This window comes from Canis aureus, chromosome 34 (assembly GCF_053574225.1).
Source record: "Canis aureus isolate CA01 chromosome 34, VMU_Caureus_v.1.0, whole genome shotgun sequence".
In the NCBI taxonomy this organism is placed as follows: Eukaryota; Metazoa; Chordata; class Mammalia; order Carnivora; family Canidae; genus Canis; species Canis aureus.
The window spans coordinates 1,292,472-1,319,781 of NC_135644.1; the positions used below are offsets into that span (position 1 = coordinate 1,292,472).

Here is a 27,310-nt window from a genome sequence, read left to right on the forward strand (position 1 = left end):
CTTCAACAGGTCTTAGTAATCCTTTCAATAATTCTCGTTTTCTCTCATGTCATTCAATATAAATACACACTATATTTAAGGTAAAATGTTAATCAGTGACATCCTTGAACTGTTAGTTCCCAAGAAGTCACTTTTATAATAAAGGAAGTACAGCGATGAGCTCACGCCTATGGAATTCACTGATTTTTACCTTGGGCCAAGCAGGAGCCGGGATGGGATGCTAGGACAACATAATGATCTTAAGTAATGTTACAGATCAGTGGTTCTAATATTTCAGTCAGGTATCGGTCTGTGATTTTTTAAAATATTCACAGAAAAATAATGACACTATTGAAAGTTTTCCATTATATTTTTCAAATAATCACCTTTAACTCTGATATTGTATTTTTCCTTCTTTTGAGATGTTAAAATAGTCTTTCTTTCAGAAAGTAAATGGAAGGGTTATTTTTCATTTGCCTTGGAAAAATTAAAAATCAGTATTTTCTGCAAAGCACCCATTTAAATAAAATGTTATTTGACTATACAAATCTAAAAATACAAGAATCAGTATTACCTAGAAATTTTATGACATATATTTTTAGTTAAAGGAATATATATGCATCTTAAAATCCTCCTCAACTAAAATAACCAGTGCCAGATATCCTCTGTTTTCTCTTTTGTGTATTTCCTATGGATTGACACCTACGTGGATATGGATTTGGCTTCTTGAACTGTAGCACTTCTGCAAGTACCACCCATTGGTAGATTTATAGAATTCTTTGTTTATGGTTATGTCCTGCTACACAAAATCCTCACAGCCCAAGGACATATTTCTGGACAAAGGGGGTGTAGCAACGAGCTCATGCCCATCAAGTGTCCTGGGCTTGCCATATGTCGCATATCCTAGAACAACATGCTTGATAGGGAATGGTAAGCTGAAGATTCAATTAAAATGATTCCTGAGTGATTAAACCCTGCCAGCATCTGTCCTACAGATTGCTAAATATGCCCTAAACAAGTGGCCAACATATTGTGCCAAATTCAGCGCTGGCAGTATGCACAGATCTGTGATTCCAAGGCAATGACCTTCTCTTTGATACGCTACTAAATGTATTTATCTTCCATCAACAGGACCTTTGGTTCCATAGATTTAGAGGTGCCATTTCCCAATGAAAGGATGTTTCCCTGGATTTGGTCGTGGTTCTGAAGAACGAGAAATTGAGACTCTCCCTGGCTATTTTGATCTTCTATGCGGCTGAACCAACAAGAAGAGAAAAGGCCACTATACTGTGTGGAGTGCTTGACGCCCATGACTAGGGGAAAACTGGGTTACTCCTACTCAATGGGGCCAGTGAGAACATGTTTATAAGATGCTTTGGCTTGGGTTTTCTCCTGCCCAGTAGTGTTCCTTCTCAGAAAATTCTAAGAACATGGTAGATAGAAGACCAGTTAGGACTAAGTTTTGGCAGAAATGAAGGCTTGGCTTATCCACCGGTAAAGAGTCTCTTTTGATTGAGGCAGAGGGTAAGAGAAACATTGAACGATGGCAGAAAGCACCTATTTTGGTCAACTTTGGCCTCACTGATGTTGAGAGAAAGGGACTATGGTAGCTATATTTTTAGTAATATAAAAATAAGTAAGTTATTTTCTACAACATCCCTTTTTTTCCCCTCTAGCACTCTATATGGAGGACAGACGAGTATTTAAAGTTTTCGATTTTAGGTAGGAATAAGAACAAATTAATGGAACCTTTTTATGCTAGGATAGCTGATCAGACTTCATGCTTTCTAATGCAGAGGCAAACTTTAGAAAGAAAATTGGAGTGGGCACTGAGAAGCCAAGAGTAGACTGTCCGAGATATCTTTGAGATATCCAAGATTCACCTCCTTTCTCCATTCTGCCCTAATTTCTTCAGAAGGCTGATCCTCGTGGACTACATCAATAGTCTGTAGTATTGATGTAGTCAATACTACACCATTCACACTGGCTTGGGGTTAAATTCAGTCTTTGGGGAGTCCTGGCAGGAAGTAAGAAAGAGACAGAAATACAGAGAGAGATTAAGAGAGAGACAGGGAGAAAGAGGAGAGAAATCGCAAGATATGCATCTCCATGGCTCTCTCTTTGTGAAATTCCCTTGAACACGTAAAGGGGTCACATAAAGGTCACATCATCAAGGTGGCTCCTCTCCAGGTGGTCTGTTCTAGCATGACTTATTTTTTCTCCTGAATTCTAGTTTCCTCCCTCCATTGGACACTTGAGGCATAAGGGAAGTGACAGCAAGCTGCTAGTAGGCCTTGATCCCACAGTATTCTTGTTTCCCTCCAAAGTTTGTAATTAGTGCTTTTGGGAATAAACTCTTTTTGAATTATCTAAATGTATGTGAGCCATCTGTTTCCTGTAGGAACTCTGACCGTCTATTTTCATTTCACCCTAAGAGTAGAACACACTGAAGATAGAGGAGATTCGGGTCACAGAAAAATCAGCAAGCAGAATGTACAGGAAGGAACGGGGAAATGAGGGCAGAGAGACAAATCCACAACGTGCAGTACTTCACCAGTAGAAAGCAACTTGTGTGTGTGTGTGTGTGTGTTGTACAAGTTGTAGCAGACACTCTATATAATATATTGGAACAATAGATTAACATTCTTTTAAAAATAAATAGATATCACATAAATCTATGGTAGGAACTTTCTGCTGAAAATAATGATTCGTGTAAAAGAGACGTTGCAACTCAAATCAGCACGTATAAGGAGCAACACATGACAAAGAGGAATCAGCAACACTTGATTACCACCATCAGCAAAGGACAGCCCATGAGGACGGTACGAGACCACTCACGTTTATACCCGTCCAGGGGGATTTCCGTCTCGTAATGTGGACAAAACTGTAAGTGAATAGTTTTGTGTTCTTTTGTATAACATGGATTCTCAATTAAACATTATTGACTGTTCTGTGATTTACACCTTTTTTTTTGTTTTTAAGTTTGTGTTCATAAGTTTCTAAATTAAAAAAAAAAAAACTTTAGGAGCAAGCAGATATTGTGACAGGCAGAGTAAGTAGATGCAAATAATGTAAATAGTGTATAGGTTAACAGGGTCATCACCTGAACTGGGTGTTCCTGGCCATATTGTGTTTTATCTTAAGACACTGTTCTAGAATTAAGTTGTAGAGTGAAATGATTGCACCAGTATGAAGAATATATTTTCTTAAGAGTTTTTACAGCTCTCTAGGTATGCTGCGAGTATTTCATAAATGAAAAATATTATTTATGGGAAAAACAAGCTACCTTCATTGAATGATAATGTAATATTGAAAACTCACATTTCTCCAAGAGTTTCTGATCATTTCCTATGGCACTTCATTTTTTACCTTCCTGTATATATGAAACAAAATTAAACAAGTTATATAATTTTACTTATTAGTGTGATGTCTTGTAGTTTTTAGACAAAGCATATTTACTTTCCCTTTCATTTATCCCCTTGAAACTAGTGCTTTGTGAATTTTTTATCTTGAACCAAATGTTTTCTATCATGTCTCTGAAATACAGACTTTCTTCTCTTAAAGCAAGAAGTTTTGAAGTCAGCTATATTATGTGATAGGTTTATTTTTTAAAAATTGAGCAAACTCTCTAAAAAATGATTAAGCCGTACAATAGCTCCATCTATTATGTTATGTTCTCGGCAAACCTCATAACGTCTAAGAGAGGAAAATACAAATTTTGGCATTAAAAATGCAAAGTGTGGGGTGAACTGAATATTAGTGAAACTGATGATAGAAAAAATATATATAAAATATGGACATAAATATGGATATGACAGAGATAGAGGAGAAAGAAAATTTTAATTTTTTAATTTAAAATAAAAGTAAAACTGTACTGCTATAGGATAAACTTCTAAAACTGAATAATATTGACTTGAAAAGTCGAACTAAAATAGACAATATCAATTTTATCAACAAGTTCATAAAAGAAATACCTCATTTTTTAGTCAATCAGGTTTTTTTAAAGATTTATTTATTTATTTTAGAGAGAGAGCAGAGGGAGAGGGTGTGGAAGGGCACAGGGAAAGGGAGAGAAACCCCAGTCATATTCCACACCCAGCGCAGAGCCCAACCTAGGGCTTGATCCCACCACCCTGAGATCATGACCTGAGCAAAAACTAAGAGTCGGACGCTTAACCAGCTGTGCCATCCAGATGCTCTTTAGTCAGTGAGTTTTACAGATGCATTGATAAATTAGTTATTAAGTAAAATGCACAATTCAAGTTTCCAAATCAAAATCATATTATAGTTTGATATTTAAATTAAAAATATTTCAAGAGCATACTAGAGGGAGCAAACAACCGAGTTAGGGGCACCAGACTTCAGAGGGCTTTCTCAGGAGGAGTCTGAGAGCGAGGTAAGGCATTTATCCTGAGGGGTTTGACTACTAGGAAACAGTGAGGTAGCCCATGCCTAAAATTAGTTTCTAAAATCTCATTTTATCAGTATTTTTAAATCTAAGTAATTTATACATAACTGCTGTGACATTGCAGCATTTTGAGAACATGGGATTTGCAGATGTTGTCTAGTGTAGACAGTAAGAAGCTATATTATCAGCTTCATATAGATTAATCCTGTACATATGAAGAACTGAGTTGTTTGTAATTATTTTTGTCTTAGAACTTCTCCCTTCTCTCAGAAAACTGATGGTTTGCATTGAAGTTTTCTCCCATTGAAAAGAATCCTTTGTGAAAATTACTATAATTAGAACCTATGTTTAAACTGCAAAGGATTAATTGAATACGTGGCCTTGACAACTGGCTTAACCCCTCTGTGTGTGACCTCTGCTTCGGCTTACTCGACATGTCTAATGTCCTGTCTTTCGAGGCAGGAAACTTAAAAAGTCACATTTCCCAGATTCCTCGCAACTCTGGCTCCGATCACGATTTAGATCCTTCTAAAGAGGTGCATTTGTTGGAGACTTAGTCTCAAGAAGAAAATCACTAGAAAAGAGCAACACGGCTAAGGTTTAAGTAGATCAAGTTGAAGCCAACCAGTGACAGCCCTTTTCTGACTCCTCCCTCCAGCCAAGGCAGTGGGTTCCGAGAGTCATCGATTCAATTGTCATCAATTCTGCTCCAAGGCTGACAAAGCTGCGGGTTCTAGAATCAGTGACCAAATTCCTCAGATTGTGTTTGTCACAGACGGAACCTTCAGGGCGCTGGTTCTGTAGCGTTCTGTTGGAAGTGATTCTTAGGAGTCCAGTGTATTGGCTGATGCTCCAGCCTTCCCCTGACTGTGTGAGTACCGTTCCCCGTAGTGCATCTCTCCTTGCTTGGATAGGAAGATCACCCTTAACCCCACCTGAACCCATACTCAACATGAATGCATGGAACTATTACGCGGGTTAAGATGTGGGTGATGAATATAAAGCAGTTCAGAGTTCAGGGCTTGGCCATCAGTAAATGTTCGAAACGTTAGTAGAGACATCTCCTGGTGAATATATTTTATTTGTATGACCGTATCTCTTTTATCACAGAAGCAAGATCTAAGATTCCCTGTATGTTTTGCCAGAACTTTGAGTTTATGTCCCAGCGTCAATAAGTTATTTTTACTTTTGACTTGTGTGACTTTGCTTCTCTTTATTATGTTCTTTGTTTCCACAAAAGCCTAATGCAAACATACAGCCAAGCCAATTGAAGTCCGAAGAATCAGGCTGGATAGGTCGTTGCTGGTTGTGTCCGTAATTGATTTAGGTTGTCAAAAGATAAATTGAAAAGTGGTTTATTCTTGTAACTGATCAATGTTGCTTCACTGTAATTCATTGATTTTACTGTGTATACAGGTACTAATATTTTTCTTTAAAACCTGGAATTGTTTCAAACGCATATTTAAAGTAGCTTTGTTTGGCTCTTCCTTGCATCCAATAAGAATTATAGACTATGGAAATACTTCCGATAGTTGAAGGAAAATAAATAGATGGCTGTTTATGTAGTCTTATTTTCCAGAGATAAAGGGTCACGGAAATGAAAAATAAAAGCCACTTGCTAAGCTATGCAGGAAGTAAATAAATGCATAGGAGATCATTGTATACAGCGTAATATTGAATAGTGTAAACATGCACACACTCATAGCTGAATGCCACCTGCATATACATATGTGCACTATGTGTACATGAGCTATGATCACGTAAGGGACAGAACTGAGTTCATTGAATCCTCCTCCAAACCGACAATATTATCAGCTACACATGGACTCTTCCTCCATTTTTTTAAAAGATTGTATTTATTAGAGTGGGCAGGGAGAGAGGCAGAGGAAGAGAGAGCGAGAGGATCCCAAGCAGACTCTGCGCAATGTGAGGCTCGATCTCATGACCCTGAGACCATGACCTGAGCTGAAATCAAGAGTCGGACTGAGCCACCCAGGAACCCCTCTTCCTCAATTTACATTTCTTGATTTTTCCTTCACCGTTGGTTATTGCCCCCATTGCCTCTGCCCATTGCTGTCCACTCTAGTGTACTTGCCCTTGGTCTTTAATATGTCTGTACCCTTATTTTTTTTTAATGATGTTATTTGATGTATGTGTTTTTAGCTTGGACTAATGATACTTCCCTACAATGTAATTTCTCCAATTTTTTGTCATTCAACATCGTTGAAGTTATTTTTGCTTTAAAAAAAAATAAAAAACAAAACAAAGAAGACCTTTGCTTTATGTTCATCTAGTTGTAAATCCTAAATTCCACACAGTATTCCATTTCAAATCACTTTTAATTTTTCTGCTCATGGACGTGTAAGTGTCCCCAGTTTCCTGCTACCACAGTCACGTAATAATGGATAATGACAGTGTGATTCGAGGGAACCCTCAGTAGTGGGATTGCAGCGTCAGAGGAAACACACAGCTACAGTTCCAGTAAGATTGGTAGTTAGCCTTCCATAGCAGCCCTTCCAGCTGACTCTCATCAGCAAGATAAACCCGCTCTTAATTGTCTATATTCTTTCCAACACTTGGTATTATCTGACTTGTTATTTATTTCATTCCTGATGCATATAACATGATAGCTAGGAAGAAAATATATAATCCCGTCTTTCCAAACCAGAGCATTGTTAATAGTTAAGAGGACATAATGATAATGCAAAGATACAAATCATAAGCAGGCCATGCTAGGCAGGCCAGGGCTCAATCTGTAACACGGATGTTTTAAATATTTGTATTATTTGATTATTTGTAAAGTTGTACATCTTCTCACAAACACCTTAGCCGGCAGATAATTCTTCTAACAAATACTTGTCTCCTCTGAATGTTTTTCTCCTAGTTTCCTGTCTTTTTCTTACTAGTGGGCAGAGTTTCCTCCATAGTCCTAATCCCTGCTATCTTCTTCCAGGCTGTAATTCACCGTCTTGCACTTTCCTTTTTTTTTTTTTTTTTTTCCGTCTTGCACTCTCTATTGTTTCCTTCACTGAAGGGAAATGGAAGTAAACATATTTCTATCCTTTGGAGATTTTAATAAGATTTCACATCAAAGTAACAAAAAGTCTCTGTTATTTTTAGTGTGAACTCTATATCTTACCTTTCCCATTGAGGTCTTTGATCCACCTAATACACACTTCTGTGTTAGGTTGATTTCCCGGTAAGCCTTATTTTCCTACAGATATAAGCCACTTTCACAGTTCTACTCCCTATACAATCTGTCCTTGTCCCACAAATTTGTTCAACCACAGCAACCATACTCCCAGTTCCCTCATATTCATGGAACATTGGTTTCTCGACTATCTGTTACATGGTCCTAGTGTTTTGGTTCTTGTCACATGTACATATATGAGGTTTTGATTGTATATTTTTACATTCTGTCTTAATATCTGATAAAAGAGATAACCTTTGTGTTTAGAACCCTCTTCGCTATCTGCGGGCAATAACTCCTACATGAAAAAATTTAAATCAAGCAATAAGATTCTACAAAATTTTTTTTGGAATGTTCATTTAAATTATATTGAATTTATACATGAGCTTGAATGCCAGAAGCTTTCCGGGGTTTATATACAAACACCATCACCATGATGTTCAGAAGATAAGCTAATATCTTCACACGTGACTCATGCTTATTTTTTTTCCTTCTAAATTTGATGATAGAACAACTGCAAGGTAGAACATAGGTCGTATCTAGCTTAGGAGAGTCCAAGAAATTCTATGTTTTATAGAAGATGGGCTAGAAAAGCTGGTATTTATGTAGAGAGTCCCAGTTCAGAGCATCCGTCCCAAGAATAGCAAGCATTAAAAAAATCTGCTCCTATCCATATCTCATGGCTCCCACCCTAAACACTCTCCAATTTCCTCCTTATGAAGCGAATTTTAGGAAAATATTTTGCCTTCCATGTTGATTACTTATAGAGAAAAATATATGTATTTTTTGCCTGGCACAAAGCATTCTGGACTTCTTGGCAGTCAAAGCCTACTGCAAATTAATTAGTATTCTATGTTAGTTTGTCATATGACTTCTTTCCAGAGAAACTTTTATTATTAGACATTATAAAAAACACTAAGTTTCTAGATCTTAAAATAATGAGATCTATTGCTTGTATGGACAGCTGCCCTAATTACTGTCGTCGATGTAACATACTCCTTTAAGGCAGCATCACACTCTCCATTGCCGGGTTATCTCCCATTCCTTTGAATCGGGGCTCGCCTTCTAACTTGTGGCTTCCAGTATGATATTAGAAACCTCAGATAGTTATTTGAAGAGGCTGAGGCCAGCCTCCTGAACGATGAGAGAGATGCCAACACAGCTTACAATCAGCACCAACCTCAGAATTGTGAGCTGGGCTGTCGTAGGCCATACAGCTCCAGTGAGCTCTCCGTTGACCAAAGCCATGATCCTGGTGAGACCAGAGAGGATCACCTACCAAAATACACCCAAATTTCTGATCCACAGAATTAGAGTAACTAAAATGGTTGGTGTTAGGCCAGGCTTGGAAAACCACAACCCCCCCCCCCAAAAAAAAAGAAAGAAAGAAAAGAGAAAAGAAAAGAAAAGAAAAAAAGAAAAGAAAGAAAAGAAAAGTATGAAAAGAAAAGAAAAGAAAGAAAAGAAAAGAAAAGAAAAGAAAAGAAAAGAAAAGAAAAGAAAAGAAAAAAGAAAAGAAAAGAAAAAAAAGAAAAGAAAACCACAACCCTCAGGCCAAATCCAGCTTTCAAGTTATTTGGGTATGGGATTCCACCTAAGAATCATTTTTATATTTTTAAGAGACAACAATAATAGTAACATGCAAAAGCAACTGCGTGTGGTCCACATAGTGTAAAATATTTACCATCTTGCCTTTTACACTTTTTTAAGTCACTATGTCTAGGTTGTTTGTATGCAGAAATGTATAAAATCCATGTCAAAGCTTGAAACTTACTTGTCAAATGAACCAAAGTGGCTCTTTGGTAGAACTAAATTTGAAAGAAAATCAATGTACACTGAAGGGAATTTTATTCCTTCTCACTCAAACTGCATCCATGAATACTCATATATATTACTTATAATGAAATTACCAAGATCATGTATGCGTACAAAAACGTTTTGTAAATTATAAGATACTATAAACTATAAGGTGTGATGATCGATTTTGAGAATAGAGAGACAAATGATCACTAGCTTCTGCATCATGGTGGACTGTATAGCAAAGGTACTTTCCAAAGTAACTTATTAGCCTTATCAAAACATGAGAAAATAAATCTGCCAAGAAAAACATAAACTTCATTTTTAGACACATTTTCATGCTTTATATATTTTCCACTGATTTCCTATTTTTTTAATGTAGAGTCAAGAATATTTTTTTGTTTTTTTTATTTTTATTTTTTAGGTTTTTTTTAGAGTCAAGGATTAATTAAAGCAATAATTGCTTATATCAGCTGCATAGACATACATGTTGAATCATATTAGTTTTGCTTAATTTAGTCTAGCTAATGTTGGATGAGTATGCAACTTTTCTATTAACATAATTTTAGCCTTACATGATTTTTTAAAGATAGATATGATGATAGATAAATTTAGTTGTTCTTTGGTTACCATCATTTTCATAAAACTAATATACTCCTTAAGTTATTATTACCTGCTTGGATTCCTAGGAATAAGCTTTTATGCAACATAATTATGTTGCCCTGAGTTGTTACCTAAAGGCCTTAATCATCATTTATCTGAAGAAATGCATATTATATAAATATTTCCAATATTACGAAACAAACATTTTTCTATGCAATCTTTGCTATACAGATTCTGTTATGCACATTAATATGTTCTAATGTCTCTGTTCTATAAAAGTCAGGAATGGTGAGTATGGTATCATGCTATCCTACTCCGCCATGCATAGCTGACGCCCTTATTTACGGGATGTCAGGTGGTTCACCACCAGTGGCATTCCCAAAAGTAGCTTCAAGGGAGGTCAGAAAAAAATTACCTTTATTTGGGAGGCCATAAGTTCAGTTTTAAAATGTCATTATTATAAGAGACGTGGAAAGTGGATCTTGAGTAGACTGAACATGTATCCCAGTTTGCTGGGTAAGTGCAGGTAAAAATACACCTGCTCTTCTAGAATCCCTTCAGATTTAAGCCCCTTCACTGTCAGATGACTTCCAAGTTGGAAAATAAATTATATGGTTTCCCTAATATTAGAGGAAAAGTAGCAATCTTCCCTGCAGATGGTATTATATTTAAAAATGCTCTCCTTACTACCAGTATCAATACATCTTAGACTTAGAACTACTTACCATGGTAAGCAGTTTCAATTGCCAATTGTCTTTCTTCATTACCTATATTTATATTTCCCTTGTTTCTCAGATATAAAGTCAACTTCTTTTCTTTATCTATTATTATAATTCTAATTTGATCCTACTTTATTTGTTCCACATGACTATCAGATCATTTATACTGATGGAAATATTCTTTCCATTGATAATAAACTAATTATAGATAGTTGCAGGATAAAAACTCTCATTACCATGTCTCTTATTAACATCACAGAAATGCATTCACTCAGATTTTACCATGGCAAATGAGGATTTGGTATGCAACGCTTTAGAAATCAACAGAATGCCAAGATGGATGGTTGCACGAGTCACTCTGTATTCATATTAAACACAACCTATCCTTTAAAAAAGCCAAGGATTTTATTAGTGTGTAAGGAAGGTTTTTATGGGGCAGCCCCGGTGGCTCAGCGGTTTAGCGCTGCCTTCAGCCCGGGGTGTGATCCTGGAGACCCAGGGTTGAGTCCCACGTCGGGCTCCCTGCTTGGAGCCTGCTTCTCCCTCTGCCTCTGTCTCTGCCTCTCTTTCTCTAATAAATAAATAAATAATAAAATCTAAAAAAAAAAAAAAAAAAAAGATTTTTATGTGTAGGTTTCATTACAAAAAGAATTTCTCAACTGTTTTTGAATATATATTACTTAAGTTACCAACACAGTGATTCACATGATTATTTTCCTTCTTGTTCCTTCCAAAATATTTATTTTATAAAGTGAACTACAATTTTTCTACACCTCTGTCATATAAAGTTGATCATGTACTATGACTTTCAGTCATTTACTAGCAAACAACTGACTCACCGAAATATCATGGGTCATGAGGTTTCTGATTCACTGTGCATAAGTTTGCTATTTCATATATGTTTTCCTAACTGGGACTTAGGAAACAAAAAATCGTTTTTGTCAGTCTAGATTTTTGAAGACTTTCGTTCAAAAGCATCTTCCCCAGCACCAACAATGAATGCTACTGGTAGATACGCTTTGTACAGAGAGGACAATATCGCTACTATACATGTTCCCTCTACAGAGCACTCAACTGAGAATGAGGCTCACAGCTAGATAATTGCTTATTATATAAAGTATCTTTTAAATTAGAAAGGACCGTACATAAGAAAGCATTACTGAAGCAATACTGAATCTTGGCGGATTTATTTTGGGGAGTGACTTTGTCTGTCTGCTTTTTTTGATTCAGTATGTCAAGTTTAGGTGTTTAGAAATCCTATATCCTAATTCTGAGCTGGAAATCCCAGAGTATTTTTGTCCGATTGCATTTCCATTCAATACAGGGATCTAAAGTTGTGCTCCAATGCCCACACGAATGCAAATACCTAAAACAATTTTGTTTCCCTAGGAAAGTCCTGTGAACCCCAGAATTAATTGTATTGAGAGTCCTATAGTCTCCCCTGCAAACTGTTTCTTCTTTTGTGCCTACAAAACATATGAAGCTGAGAAAAATGAGCATAGAGAAAATGCAAAATTCATTGTTATGTAGATCCAGTTAGGCACCTAGCAATATAACTTGCATAAATAATTAACAAGACTCAGAGGTGTTATGTTATGTGACTAATATAACACACTGGAGTGCCATCCATTGCAGACTTAGGGACAGCTATGTAACAGAGTAATCAGTTATGTCCTCAGTCCAGGGAATAATCAAGAAATTATTTGGGCAGCCCGGGTGGCTCAGAGAGCTAGCACCGCCTTCAGCCCGGGGCATGACCCTGGAGACCCGGGATCGAGTCCCACATCAGACTCCCTGCATGGAGCCTGCTTCTCCCTCTGCCTGTGTCTCGGCCTCTCTCTCTCTGTGTCTCTCATGAATAAATAAATAAAATATTTTTTAAAAAATAAAAATAATAATAAATGTTCTAAGAATATATCCATATATAATCCATATATAATACATATTAATAAGTATATAATCAATCAACCAATCAATCATTGGGTAACAATAAAAGCGAATCAACCATTTAGAGAGTGAAAAAATAAGCCACATACTGGAAGAAAATATTTGCAAAGCACGGCTGATAAAGGACTAGTACCCAAAATATACAAAGAACTCTTAAAACGCAATGTCCTATGTCACAAGGGAATTGCAAATTCAAGCAACAATATATCACAACGCATCTCCTAGAATGGCCCAAACACACCACAGGCTATACCAAGTGCTGGTAAGTATACGGAGCAACAGGAATTCTCATTCATTGCTGGTGGGAATACAAAGTGGTACAGCCGCCTGCTGCCAACGTTTGGCAGGTTCTTACAAAGTGAGCAGCAGTCTTAATCATTTGATCCAGCAGTTGCGCTCCTTGGTATTTACTGATATAAACTGAAATCTTATGTCCACACAAACCCCTACCCACAAATATTTATAGCAGCTCTAGTCATGATTGCCCCAAACTGGAAGCAGCAAAATGCCTCTCGGTAGGTGAGTGGGTGCCCGGTGGTGGTACAGCCACACTCCAGAGCCCGCTAGCCCGAAAAGGAAATGAGTATCAAACCACAAAAAGGCATGGAGCAAAGTTAAATGCGTATTTCCAAGAAAAGGAAGCTTGTCTAAAAAGACTATGTAGCGTAAGATTCTAATTATATGACATTTTTTTATTTTTATTTTTTTTGACATTTTTTTAAAAAAACAAAACTGTAGAGATTAGAATGCTTGGAGGTCATCGGAAGAGAGGAATGACAGATGGAACACAGACTGTTTTTAGGGCAGTGAGACTGTTCTGTGTGATACCATAAAGGTCGAATATATGACGCTTGGCGTCTGGCAGACCCGCCGAGCTGTCCGATACAATCGTCAGCCTCAATGTCCACTACAGACCTTAGCACTAACGTGTCAGTATTGATTCATCAATTGTAACAAACACGCCACACTAATGCATGAGGTTAGTAATAATGGAAACGGTTTGTGAGGTGTGGTAGGGACCTCTGTGCTATCTTTTAATTTTTAGTGTAAAACTAAACTCCCAAAAAGTAGTGTGTGGGTTAATTAAAAAACAGTCAATCAAACAATGATCATTTACAATATTCATGTCTTTGATGCTGAATTAATGCCTTTCACTGAGAAGTAGGTCATCGCCAAGATGGTTCGTGGCATTATTTATAATTCTGATTGAATATATGGAACAGTGAATATTGACTGAAATGGTGAATGCATAGGTATACTGCAAAATCGTAAAAATTAAGTTGGTGTTGCATGTATCTGGGACAGGGAGGACTTCCCAACCATGCTACTTTGTTCTGTCCACGTCCTTGGGTAATACAATATGTTTATCGTAATTTGTCATTTCTAAAAGCATAGCAGGAAAAGTTAATACAATGGATTTTTTTTTAAAAAGTCACAATTTAATGCAATCATGACAGGATGAAAAGAACGGAATGGCCCACTATGAAACTAATAGGGGTACATACAGAATGTCACATCTCTGGCAAAAATATAGGGAAGATATAATCTGCTAGTAGTTCACACTGAAAAGCAAACAATAAGAGAGTCTTAGCTGAACGCAGGTGCAATACAGTCTATCCCTAACAAGGGTTGTATTTAATCTGCCTTAATTTTTTTTAATTTCTATTTTTCTTTTTTTTTGTTGTTTTTTTGTTTTTTGTTTTGTTTTGTTTTCAAAAACAAAGAGAGGAAATAAGCCAACTGTGAACTCCACTCCAGCTGGTTAGACCGCATCTGGAGTATCCTGCTCAGCTTTTGCTGCCTCATTTTAAGAGAGCCATTGACAAGTTAAAGCATCTTCAGAAGAGGTAAGGTCTTGAAATTTGTAATATGAGAGCTGAAGAAATGAGAATGTTTAAGCCATAAAGGCATAAATAACCAATAATAGTTACCTTTAAATACTTGACATCTCCCTGTGGAAATAACTTTTTTTTTTTTTTTTTTTTTTTTTTAGCTTTACAGGAAAACTAGGAGCAACAGGTGAAAATTACAGGGAAACCCATTTTATTTCATTGAATTTCACTTAGGAGAACATAAGTTGTTCACACAGAACTTAACTATATTAACATAACACAAAGACATTTATTGATGTATTTTATTTTCAACATAATTAGAATCCATCTATTCTTATGCAACATCTGTAAAATAGAATGATAGAAATCTTGAAGAAAAAATATACAGGTTTTGCCACTAATTGCCTATTATGAAATTATAGATGGATTATGTCAATGGCTCTCCACATGAAAGGCTCAGAAGTGCGTAATTTCTCCTTGTAATATTTAAAAAGGACTCCTTTCATCACTCAATTATATGTGCATATTGTCTCAAGTGAAACATGCAAAGATGTAGGAAGAAAACTTTCGTCATCTCCACTCATCCATCTCCTTTCCCACGATTGTTGACTTAATTTCAAAAGTCTTTTGTATGTTCTTCCGAACTTCTCTACATTCATATGAACATATTAAATACATGCACATGTAGAGGCCATTCTTTTTTTTTGCTAAAATATGGATCACAAATAGGACACTTAAACTTTGAAAAAAATCCTCTTCCCCAACCTACTGACCATTCCTCAGATCAGAAGCCTTATTCAACCTTTCTTCTGTCTCATTGTTCGAGTTTTTTTCGTTTTATACTGAAATCATGCTGCCTGCAACCAATCATCTTTGTACGTGTGTGTATTTCACTACCATCGCCTTTATTTTTCCATGATATTATGCAGAAACATTTTTTAAAATGGAAATGCTGGGATAAAGAGTGTATTGTTCTGGTAGTTTAATAGATGTTACAAATTACTTTTCAAAAAAGTCGTAGCAGATCATGAACAACAACGAAAGAGAGTCCCATTTTCCCCGGGGTGTCATAGCGTTGGGTATTACCAGGTGTGGCAAAGTTGAAGACAAAAATATTAATTATTGCTTTAACTTGCATTCCTGTGAGGTTGAAAATATTCCTAGAGATCTTGTCATTGTTTTATTTCTTCTATGAAGTTCCTACTGTAATAGGGTTATCTAGGATATGCGCTGTTGATACATTAACCCAGAAACTTCGATGGCTTAATGCAGGAGAATTTTCTCTCTCAATCATGTTACACACCCGAAGTGGATTAGCAGCAAACCTAGATCCACAGTCACGTAGGGACTGAGACTGAAAAAGGCTCTTCGGCGATGTATCCGAGCCACCCGTCGTATTTGCCCCCAAAGAGTCTCCAACAATTCCAAGGGCCGTAGAGGAGACATATCAACGCCTCCAACAGTATCTGTGACCTCTTACGCTAACTAGTCTCATGGTACCAACCTACTAGGAAGTCTGGGAAACCCAAATGAGCTATATTTGCTGAATATTTGAAGGCCACTAACCATGTCTGCAAAAACTGCCTGTTTTCTAGCTTAATATTTTTCTTTTCCTAAATGAATTTATCAGAAATATTTGTAGGAGATATGAATTTTGCATAATTTACATTATAAAGATACATTTGTTTAGCCTTTATTATTATTATTGTCAGCTACTTTGTAGCACCTTTTGCCATACAATAAAAACGTAGATTTAAATATATCCCTTTTATATTTTTCAGACCTTTTGTATTTCCTGAATACCTTCTGTGTTCAGTAAGACCTATAGCAGGTCATTTTTCTATTGCTTTTGTAGAATATCTATTCATTTTCTTCACATTTGAATATTTACTTCATTGACATTGATTTTTAAATAATGAAGTAAGAATCTGGCTTTTCTTCGGTCAGATGATTAATCTATGCACAGCAACATTTGCTAAATAAACAATTTCCCACTGAATTAAAATATTTTTTTCATAACACTGCATTGATTCCTTTCCTGGCTTTTTGTATTTTCTACTAGTTACTGTGCACCTCAGTGAGACAATACACTTCCTTTTGCACACGATGTTTCATACTCACTTTGTTTATCTCGTAAAGCAAGCACAGAATCTCTGTCAAATCTTCTTCACAATTTTACTAGATGTAGTTCTTCTGAACTATAAAATCCCATTTAAAATCTAAGGTAGAATCAAATTGTTATGGAACTGCTTGAAATTATTCACTAATTTTGCAATCACTTCTACATAGCTACATGGTTTCTCCATCTTGTGCAGGGCTTGTTTAATGCCCATCAATAAGACACTGCAAGAACTATATAGATATTCCATTTTTGCCATTAAATTTTATTTATTGTTATTCTATAATTTACTATTTATATGATTAGTATTTACTGCCATAACAGGGTATTTTTGCTTCCATTTCTCAATGGTGATTATGAATAGAGATAAATGCTACACTGATTTTTGTATGTGTATATTAACCTAAACAATCAACAAATCTCCTTGTTGATGTGCTTGCGGTTTCTTCAGTTTTCTAGGCATTCACTCCAGTTATCTATATCTAAGAGTAAGTTTCTCTATTTTAATGCATATAAAAAAAATTTTTTATTGTCTTGTTGCATTATATAGAACAGCACTGTCCAACAGAACTTTCTGTGATAATAGAAGTGTTTTAAATCTTCACTAACTAATGGGGTAGGCTCTAGGCCCACATGGCTAGTGCAGCTGTGGAATTGCCTTCTAAACTCCATTTAATTGTAAACTATTTAAATTAAATGTTCACATATGAACAATGGCTACTGCGTTGGACAGTGCAGATCTAAAGTGCCAAAACGAATATTGAAAAATATCATGATAATGGACATCTCTGCCTTTTAAATTATTTTTAATTATATCAGCATTTCGCTGTTTTATGTGTTGTTTGCTGGTTTTTCTGTGTATTTGTGTGTGTATCAATATTCTTAATTGTTTTTAAGCAGTTTCTGTCCATCCCTCTTTCCTTATTAACGTTTAGAAATTTAATTCAAATTGGATACCGAAGTTAAGTAAATATTTTTTAATTTATGCCAAAAATTAAATTTAAAAAAATTAAAGTTTTTCTCCTTTAATGTGTATATGTAAAAAATATGAGTATGTGTAATTGCTTAAGATTGGTGCCCTAATTGTGAGCAAGACATATATTTCTGTCTAAATCCTTCTGTTTCTGATGTTATTCTTTTCACACTATGGGAAAATATATTTCTAATCAATGTATTTAGAAAAATAATAGTTCTGGGGCAGCCAGGTGGCTCAGTCGGTCAAGCATCTGCTTCAGCTCAGGTCATGACCCCAGGGTCCTGGGATGGAGCCCTACATCGGGCTCCCTGTTCAGCAGGGAGCCTGCTTCTCCCTCTGCTCCCTGCTGGTAATCTCTGTTGTTATCTCTCTCTCTCTCTCAAAAATAAATAAATAAATGAATTAATTAATTAATTTTAAAAATCTAAAAAAAATAATAGTGCTAAGTGAATTATTCTAGAGCTTCTTAATGTGTTATAATATTGAAGTTATGACAAATGTATAAAACGACAAGAAACACTCCATTTTTCTATGCTATACAGCATTTCATATTACATAAAATTTTAAGGCTTTTGTCATAAAGCTTTAATGTTTAAACAGAGCTGTTAGTAAACCATAAGAACCTTGTTTTTGCATGTGTGATTTAAAAAAGACAAATACATTATGAACTGGGAAGAATAATATTTTTTAGTGATTGAAAATTTTATTTCATTCATGAAAGTTTTTACTAAATTTAAATAATGGGGGACCTGGGTGGTGCAAACATTTGACTCTTGGTTTGGGCTCAGGTTGTGATCTAAGGGTCCTGGGATCCAGCCCAGTGTCAGGCTCTGCATTGAGCCCAGAGTCGGCTTCAAGTTCTCTCTCGCTCTCTCTCTGCCCCTCCTGCTCAAGCTCTCTCTCTCTCTTTCTATAAAATAAATAGATCTTAAAAAAAAAAAATTTAAATATCTTTAAAACTAAAATATATTCCTCTTCTTGACTTTCGATTACTAAGAAATTAAAGAACAGATCAAGAAAATAAAACATTATGTCAGAGTTACCACGTAGTAGTTAAATTCTTTTGCAAATTTTGCAGTTGTATTAAAGCGAGTTGCATTAAAACTCATTTATTATTGGGCACCTGTTTCCATAAAACTTAGTTTATAAGACTGTAACAATGTAACAAAGGATGACAGATCAAACTCAAGTAAATATAAAAATATTGTAACAATATTTTTTTCTTTTATAAAAATCTGGAGAAACTTGTAATCATTTGGAATATTTTTGCATAATCAGCAACTGCTTCATATTGACCCTAAATTTCAGAAAGAAAGTTGAATGTGATGCCTATGCCAACATGAAACAATTAAAATGGGCTTTTACTTGAAATGTTTCATTTCTAACCAGCGTCTTACCCGAGATAAGCAGGGAAGCTCCAATTGTAGGTCAAATAAAAATTAGAAAGTCCATGAGCTGAAAGCTCCTTTTCATGTCCCCCCTAGATTAAGTCTGAAGAGCCCAGTCCTCCCTTCCCAGTCCTCCTGGCTGGGAGAGCTGGGGTCCAGTGTGGCCTCCTTGCAGATCCTCTGTCCCTCCCCGCCGGCTGTCCCCCCTTTGCAACCCAGGAGGGCTCACCAAGGAAAGATTTAAGACAAAACCAAAAAGCCCGGCACCAGGAGCCAACAGTTGTTGTTTGAACATCGAATGTCTCCAACGTTGTGTAATTTAGCTTCACGGTCACTGAAAAACATAATTTCATCCTGTTTTACGCTGTGAGCCTAAACTGCTCTAGAAACATTAAGTTTCTTCCTGCAAAAAAATTTTTTTGTCATATAGAGGAGATGTTAAAAAAACAGTCCACTCGGGGCGCCTCTGGAATGATGATTTGATCATGAAACCTTGAGGTACTCGCACCATGGCAGGTGTTGAACAGACACTTGTGAAGTCACTGCACCAAGCGTGTACCTAGGGAGGGGGCTGGTGGCGGTTTGCTTTGTGAAGGATCACAGCCGTACCCAACAGGCCCTGTCCTCCGTGACGCTAATGAGGCCAGAGTCGGCCCTGTCCTCGGTGACACTAATGTGGCCGGAGTCAAATAAGAAATGAATGAAGAGCGACTGGGGAAGCTCTGGGGTGGAAGAGGTGGGAGCGAACCAAAGGCCTTGGGGGGCTCATGCACAGGACCTGACACAGGACAGGAGTCGGGGAAATGTCCCGGGCGCCGGGATGGACTTAGGGCCGCGGCCCTGCGGGTCAGCTTTGGGCATGTTCCTCCTTGGTCCTCCCTGGGGGGCCGCTTCTTCCCCAGTTGGCATATGTGTCCTCTCATCTGCAACCTGCACCTCGGCCATCACCCTCCTATACTTGCTACCAAGTCCATAGTATGTGTAGGAAGCCCCAATTTTTTTCTGTTTTTAATGCTTCTCTCCTAAATACACATGCTAGTACATCCAGCCTGTGTCTGCTTGGGTATTGCAGCATCGGTTCGCCTGCAACTGCAGTAAATTATGTGCTGGTAAGGAAGTCAACGCCATTGACAATTCTGTGAAATAAAATGCCTGTAGCAAGGGTGCTGGAAAGTTCCTGGGTGGGATGATCACTGTCACTGGGGATTCGAGGCAAAGGCACATGCACACGCGCTAAGAGGACTCGCAGCCCAGGACCGGATTCTCACAAAGGGTCTCGCTGTGGAGCCGAAAGCATCTTCACAGTAATTAGCACCCAAAGCCACCCGGCGTTGCCAGGCCGCGGGGTCGCCAGGGTCCCCCAAACTTAGGGAGGCCGGAAAAAATGCAAAACAATAAAAAGGCCGGACTATAAGTATATCTAAAGTATATCTAAAACCATTAAATAAAAAACGAGCAACTAAAAGCATAAAAAAAAAATTCACGAAATCATGAGAAAAGGTGGAGTTGAAAGAAGGTCATAGAGAACTTCAAAAATTAGAGTGTGAGCGCTGCAGCCGGACGGTCTAGGGAGTCGGGACAGCGGGTTAGGCGCAGAGCCGGGAACTGGGGGGCTCGGGCCACACCCCGCACACCCCGAAGCTGGCGCCGGGCTGCACCCTGAGCCCTCCTCCCAGGAGGGAGCACCCCGGGCCCCTGCGGTGGCTCCCGAGCCGCGTTCCCCGCAGCACCTGCCGCATGGGGGGGCGGAGTGGGGCCCCCTCAGCAGGCCTGAGGGGCGGAGGCCGCGGACCCCGGGGAGCTCAGGCAGCCCAGGTGAGCCCCGCACCCCCCCACACCTGCCGCACCCTCCGAGGCCTCCCCCTACCCCCCCCTGCACCTGCCGCGTCCCCCCCAGGCCTCTCGCCTGGGCCCCGCCCCCCCTTTGCACCTGTCTCGCCCCCCGGGTCCTCCCGCCTGGGCCCCGCCCCCACCCCGTGCACCTGCTGCGCCCCCCCCAGGCCTCCCGCCTGGGCCCCGCCCACCCCCCCATGCACCTGTCGCCCCCCCCAGGCCTCCCGCCTGGCCCCGCCCCCCATGCACCTGTCTCACGCCCCGGGTCCTCCCACCTGGGCCCAGCCTCCCAGCACCTGCCGCCCCCCAACCCCACCCCCCGCCCCCGCTTCCTGCCTGGGCTCCGCCCCCCCCTTTGCACCTGTCTCTCCCCCCGGGTCCTCCCGCCTGGGCCCCCCCCTGCACCTGCTGCGCCCCCCCGGGGCCTCCCGCCTGGGCCCCGCTCCCCCCCCCCCCCCCGTGCACCTACTGCGCCCCACCCCAGGCCTCCCACCTGGGCCCCGCCCCCCTGCAACTGCCGCGCTGCCGGGTCCTTCCACCTGGGCCCCGCCCACCGCCCCCGCACCTGCCGCCCCCCCAGGCCTCCCGCCTGGGCCCCGCCCGCCCCCCATGCACCTGCCGCCCCCCCAGGCCTCCCTCCTGGCCCCGCCCCCCATGCACCTGTCTCACCCCCCGGGTCCTCCCGCCTGGGCCCCGCCCCCTGCACCTGCCGCGCTGCCGGGTCCTCCCACCTGGGCCCCGCCCACACCCCCCGCACCTGCCGCCCCCCCCAGGCCTCCCGCCTGGGTCCCGCCCGCCCCCCCCATGCACCTGTCGCCCCCCCCAGGCCTCCCGCCTGGCCCTGCCCCCCATGCACCTGTCGCCCCCCCCAGGCCTCCCTCCTGGCCCCGCCCCCCCATGCACCTGTCGCCCCCCCCAGGCCTCCTGCCTGGGCCCCGCCCGCCCCCCCGCACCTGCCGCCCCCCCAGGCCTCCCGCCTGGGCCCGCCCTCCCGCACCTGCTCCTCCCCCCGAGGCCTCCCCCTGGCCCCCTTGTGTGTGCGACCCGGCGGTACCTGCCGCCCACCACAGTTCCCGCGGGTGTAGACGACGGCTCTGCTGACTGCTGAGCCCGTGTTGGGGCGCCAGGGAATCCCCCTCACTCCGCTGACTGTCCACAATGCCTGTCTAGCCTGAAACAACGCTCAGTTTAAATTTGTATTTTCTTTGCTTCTTCTTTTCATTCTACTCATTCAATTTTGGGAATACGATTGGCTGCGTTGACATTTTGTACAGTTCTTCTGCTTCCTTTTGCTCCAACATTTCCCCACGGCCAGGCCTTCCCTTTAAGTCATCTTCTTCTTCTTTCTTCTTCTTTTTTAAAGATTTTTATTTATTTATTCATGAGAGACACAGAGAGATGCAGAGACCCAGGCAGAGGGAGAAGGAGGCTCCCTGCAGGGAGTCTGACGTGGGACTCGATCCCAGGACTCTGGGGTCATGACCTGAGCCCAAGGCAGAGGCTCAACCACTGAGCCCCCACGAGTGCTTTTATTTTTTTAAAAAATTTAATATCTTTAAATTTTTTCTTAACTATTGCAAATTTTGTTTTTGAGTCTCAGGAAAAGGAAAATATTATCAGGGATAAAAACACTATTTTAAATCTAGTCAACACAAGATTGATCAAGATCATGATCACAGACCTGGTGTCTTTCTGTCCTTAATCATTAGCCAGCCATGCTGCTAGGCAAGGCGCTGCATCCTTTTAGATTTAATTACTCATCTTTGTAGGTGAGATTTGCAGGTGAAATTTTTTGATTCTGACCTTAAATACTCTGAAACATAAATTAAGACATTTAACATGTTGTCAACAGAGGGCGGTAATTAACCACAAATAGCCCCATATTCGCCAAGAGCAAGAAAGCAATCATTTTCATAGAGTTTGAAGGAAGACACTATTCAGAGTATCACAGTTTTCCTTACTATTTCTGAAGATTTTGACACAATTCCAAATTTCTCCCATTCAAATAAATACTCCCCCTAAACACTGCTTTTTCTTAAAGAACTTCAGTCTTCGCATTAGGAAGATGAAACATAAAAGAAGGTAGAATAGAAAGTGAGTTTTGTGATGACAAGGCCAGGACTCTTTGATGGGAATCAGAATGTAGTTTACTCTACACTTTTGTGGTGGGTGTTGAGAACGTAGTGCCCACTGCACAGATCACAGAACTGGGATTGCCACAGTTTTATTATTACTTAAAAATTTTATTTTAAAATTTATTTATTCACGAGAGACCCAGGGAGAGGCAGAGACACAGGCCGAAGGAGAAGCAGGCTCCATGCAGGGAGCCTGATGCTGGACTCGATCCCAGGACCTCGGGGTCATGCCCTGAGCCCAAGGCAGACATCACTGAGCCACCCAGGTGCCCCTGTTTTTTTTTTTTTTTTAAGTTTTTAAAAATTTTATTTAAATTCAATTGGCCAACATATAAGACCCAGTGTGGTTTTTAAACTATGTCTGTCTACTTACTGCCTGTAAATGCTAAACTCTGGCCAGTTGAATTAAGCTTTCCAATGTTCAAATTTCTTCAAATTAAAAATCATAACAATCACTACTTTAGAGGATTAAGGATTAAAATAATTATTTGTAAAAGGTAGAGCAGACTACTAGGTATATATAGGGATGCTCAATAATTTCCATTAATACCATCATCATTATTATTACTGTTATTATCATATTGTATCATACAGATTTCCTTACTTCAATACAATGGCCTAATAATAGAGGAAATATTGCATTTCTCTTTTCTTATAAAAGATTTTATATATTTATTTGACAGAGAGAGAGGGAGAGAGAACACAAGCAGGGGGAGCGGAGCAGCAGAGGGAGAGGGAGAAGCAGCCCCCCCCCCCCCCCCCCCCCATGAGCAGCAAGCCCAATGCAGGGCTCCGTCTCAGGAACCTGGGATCCTGATCTGAGCTGAAGGCAGACACCCAGGCGCCCCACATTTTACCCTTAAACATGTATATGTATGTATATATATATATGTATATAAATGTGTATATACATACACACAATGTATATTATTGTGTGTATAAGAATAATATATTATTCTTTTAACAAATAATGACATTTTATTTTCTTGAGCCAAATTTTGGAAATTTCACACATGTTTTAATAATCAAAGATAAATATCAGTGTACCTTTTACCTCAATTTTAAGCTTTTTAAGAGAAAATCCGGGGTATTAAATGAGAACTCATAAATTTAAAAAAAGCACACCAAAAATGCAAAAAAAAAAAAAAAAGAAAGAAAAACCAACAAAGAATATAAATAACACTTCACAAAAGAAAAAATGAAAACGTTTAATAAGAAAATGAACACTTGACTTCATCATTACTCAATGGACTGCAATTTGAAATTTTTGTATGTTTTGCCTGTAAAACTAAGAAAAAAACTTTTTTAAAAGTGTCTTTGAAGGAGTTGGTATATGGGTAATATCATAAGCTGATTTATGATAGTTTGTTAAACACTGATTTGAAGCTTTCTAAAAGTTTTAAGAAATTAATCAAGATGTGAAATGAATAAACGTTTGTTTTTACATTTCAGATATTGAAATTAGTGAAAACCTCTACAAGATAAATTAACACAATTCCGTATAAATTAAGGAAATAGAATTTTATGTGAAGCTCTTGGAATAACTTTTTTCTAAGCAGCTTTAAAAGGAGATATTTTATAAGGTGAGATTCTCTTTCGTTTGCTGTAATCATTACGTCATTAGTGACATTCGGTTTATTGCTCTAAAATGAAGGTTTCAAGGAGACAAGGGTTTTACTTGTGTCACTCTTCAGTGTTTCCTTAGGTCCTAGATCAGAGTTTGTTATACAGTTAATAGTAAATATGTTCATGTTGGGTAATTATATGCTGTTTTATTTTAGTTTGAGATTTTTCCTAAGAAATTTGTCGGCAAAAAATATTTCAATAAAAACATATGAAGTTATGAGAAATAGCTTTTTAAATCTCTAAAACAAAGTTTATCTCTTTGCAATATTTTTATGATTCCTACAAAAAATCCTAGTCAAATTATGCCTGCCAACCACTCTCGCTTTTGTAGCAGTGTCTTGTGTCATTTAGACAAAGGGAGACAGATGAGCATAAATCCACATTAAGTGAGTCCTTTATCTTCAGAATTCCAATTGGCGGTGAGCAGCATTTTGGGGGAGGGGGGTTTCTTTTAGAAAAGATGAGTGAAAACACAAATACTTAAGAGACAAAAATAAAAACACTTTTGTTTTGAATAAAATAAATATATTGAATGAAGAATTATTACCCAAGTAGTTATTTCATATCAGATACTTAGAAACCAAGTAATCAGGGTCAAGTAAAAATGACAAGGAATACTCCATTTCTTTTTAAACTATTACCTGTTCCACTTAAAACTTCTTTGAGATAAATTGTCGTAAACATAATTTTTAGACCCTAACACTGTACAGATTCATCAAGCACACATTGCAGACAGCAGTTAGACTTCTACTCACAAACTTGAACCCTGGGGGAAGAAAACAAATAAACAAACAAACAAAAAAAAAAAAAACTTGAACACTGGGCTAAGTCTTCTCTCTCTTTTCCTTTTTTTTTTTTTTTTTTTTTTTAAAGATTTTATTTACTTATTCATGAGGGACACACACAGAGAGAGAGGCAGAGTCACAGACAGAGGGAGAAGCAGGCTTCATGCAGGGAGCCCCATGCGGGACTCGATCCCGGGACACCCAGGTCACGCCCTGGGCCCAAGGCAGACGGTCAACTACCGAGCCCTCCAGGCGTCCCTAAGTCTTCTTTTTAAGTAGACACACCACACTTGGTGCATGTTCTTCCTAAAGCTCAACAACCCTACTGTTCTTCCTAAAGCTCAACAACCCTACTGTTCCTGCTTGACTTTCTCTGATTCTGTAATAACCAGAGGAAACATTATCAGTGAGAATCTCCATAGTTTTAAGCCCCACCCTGTCCCATCCCAAAGAGTCTTAGCTCCTGGGAGGTGAATCTTCTGCTGGTGTCACGGTACGACTGGAGGACATCACCATGGGCCTCATGGGATACAGAGGTCCACGGATCCGTGGCATCAACCTGGCTGACTTCGTGAAGAAAACAGGCCTAGTTCCTGTGACATAAAATAGATAATCGATACCCCTGTGGTGACAGGACTACAGACTTTCTAGAACATATTTCCTGTAAAGTGTAGATCCTTTCCTTTCAGTTAAAAGTCGAAGCTTTCTAACAACAGGATGTTGGCATACCAAACAATGAAACGTTTGCAATTAAATAACACAGAACTATTAAAATAGTGTATTTGAGGACTATGTACTGTGGAAAAAAAGATGTAAAATGATTAAAAACAGACTGCGTATGGATAGACACGGTGCCATTTTGAAAACAGACATAAAAACAGACACATAACGTACATGCATGCGCATAGAGCTCTCTCTCTGCTGAGAATATATCATTTTTGTGATGCCTCTAGTCAGGCGATGTATAGGAGTAATGGTTTATTCGAGTTTGGTCTTTTCTATACTTTCCCTATTTTTAATACTTAGCAGTTACTCTTACTTAATTGGCTATTTTATTGAGTGCTATTTTATCTTATCTGAAATGCAAATGAGCTGAAGGAATGCCCACTTCCTACATCTAGATGAGCTTTGCAGAGAAGCCACGTCATCATAGGCCCAAAGCTCCCGGAGTAGAATTTCAGAGGAATAACGTGGGACAGGGCATGGGTCAGTGTAGGGCCCGAAGCTACAAGACCCTGATACCCTGAGGTTTTCCAGAATTGGGCTCAGGGTTCAACAAAGCTTCTAACTGGAAGTAGATGTTGCCCCCTAAGGGGTGTTAGATATGCCAAAGGGGCACTTGGCAGGCTCAGTGCCTGAAATAAATCTTGGTTTCGGCTCAGGTCATGTGGTCAAGCCCCGGGTTGGGCTCCACATTGGGCATGGTCCCTGCTTAAGATTCTCCGTGTCCCTCTCCCTTGCCCCCCACCCCCACCCCTCAACCTCTTAAAAAAAAATTATCTGAGACATTTTTAGTTGTCGCCCTCAGGGGAGATTTGCCCCTGGCATCTGATATAGAAAGGCTGGCCGTGTTTCACGGGGCCCAGGAAAGCCCACTGCACCAAGGAATCATCTGTCCCCAAATGTCAATAGTGGAAAGGTCGAGAACTCTGGGATAAATATAAAGTTAAGCTGCTGGGGAGGCCAGCAGATTGGAGGAGGTTGTAGCGAGTTGAGTCAGCTGTGCTACTACCCGCTCTGCAGAAGCCCACAGCTTCCCAAAATTGAATTCTGTTCTTATCCGGAAGGATGAGCGAAGAGTCTACGGGCCTGGGTCTCCCTCAAGTTAGTTGATGTTTGTGGGGAGCTGAGGTTAGGGTCACAGAGAGGACGAGGCTGACTGGCTGTTCTCCCGTGCACTGAAGCTCAGGGCAAGGTCACAAGTCACATCGCCCGATCCGCCCGGCTCGCAGGGGAGGGCCTATGAAGGGGGG

The 27,310-nt window shown here is 39.5% G+C and overlaps 1 protein-coding gene across 4 annotated transcripts in view; it reads left to right on the plus strand.

The window, feature by feature from the left end:
* The first annotated feature begins 2,573 nt into the window (after positions 1–2,573).
* TFPI (tissue factor pathway inhibitor) overlaps positions 2,574–27,310 on the plus strand; it is an 89,390-nt gene continuing 64,653 nt past the window's right edge. The window contains exons 1-3 of one of the 4 annotated variants that reach the window (XM_077883550.1): positions 2,575–2,865; positions 14,368–14,490; positions 24,379–24,509. The gene's annotated coding sequence lies outside the window, so the exon portion shown is untranslated. Of the gene's footprint in view, positions 2,866–5,102; positions 5,259–14,367; positions 14,491–24,378; positions 24,510–27,310 lie in introns of those variants that run through there. The other 3 variants (XM_077883549.1, XM_077883553.1, XM_077883551.1) reach the window with 3 other exon arrangements.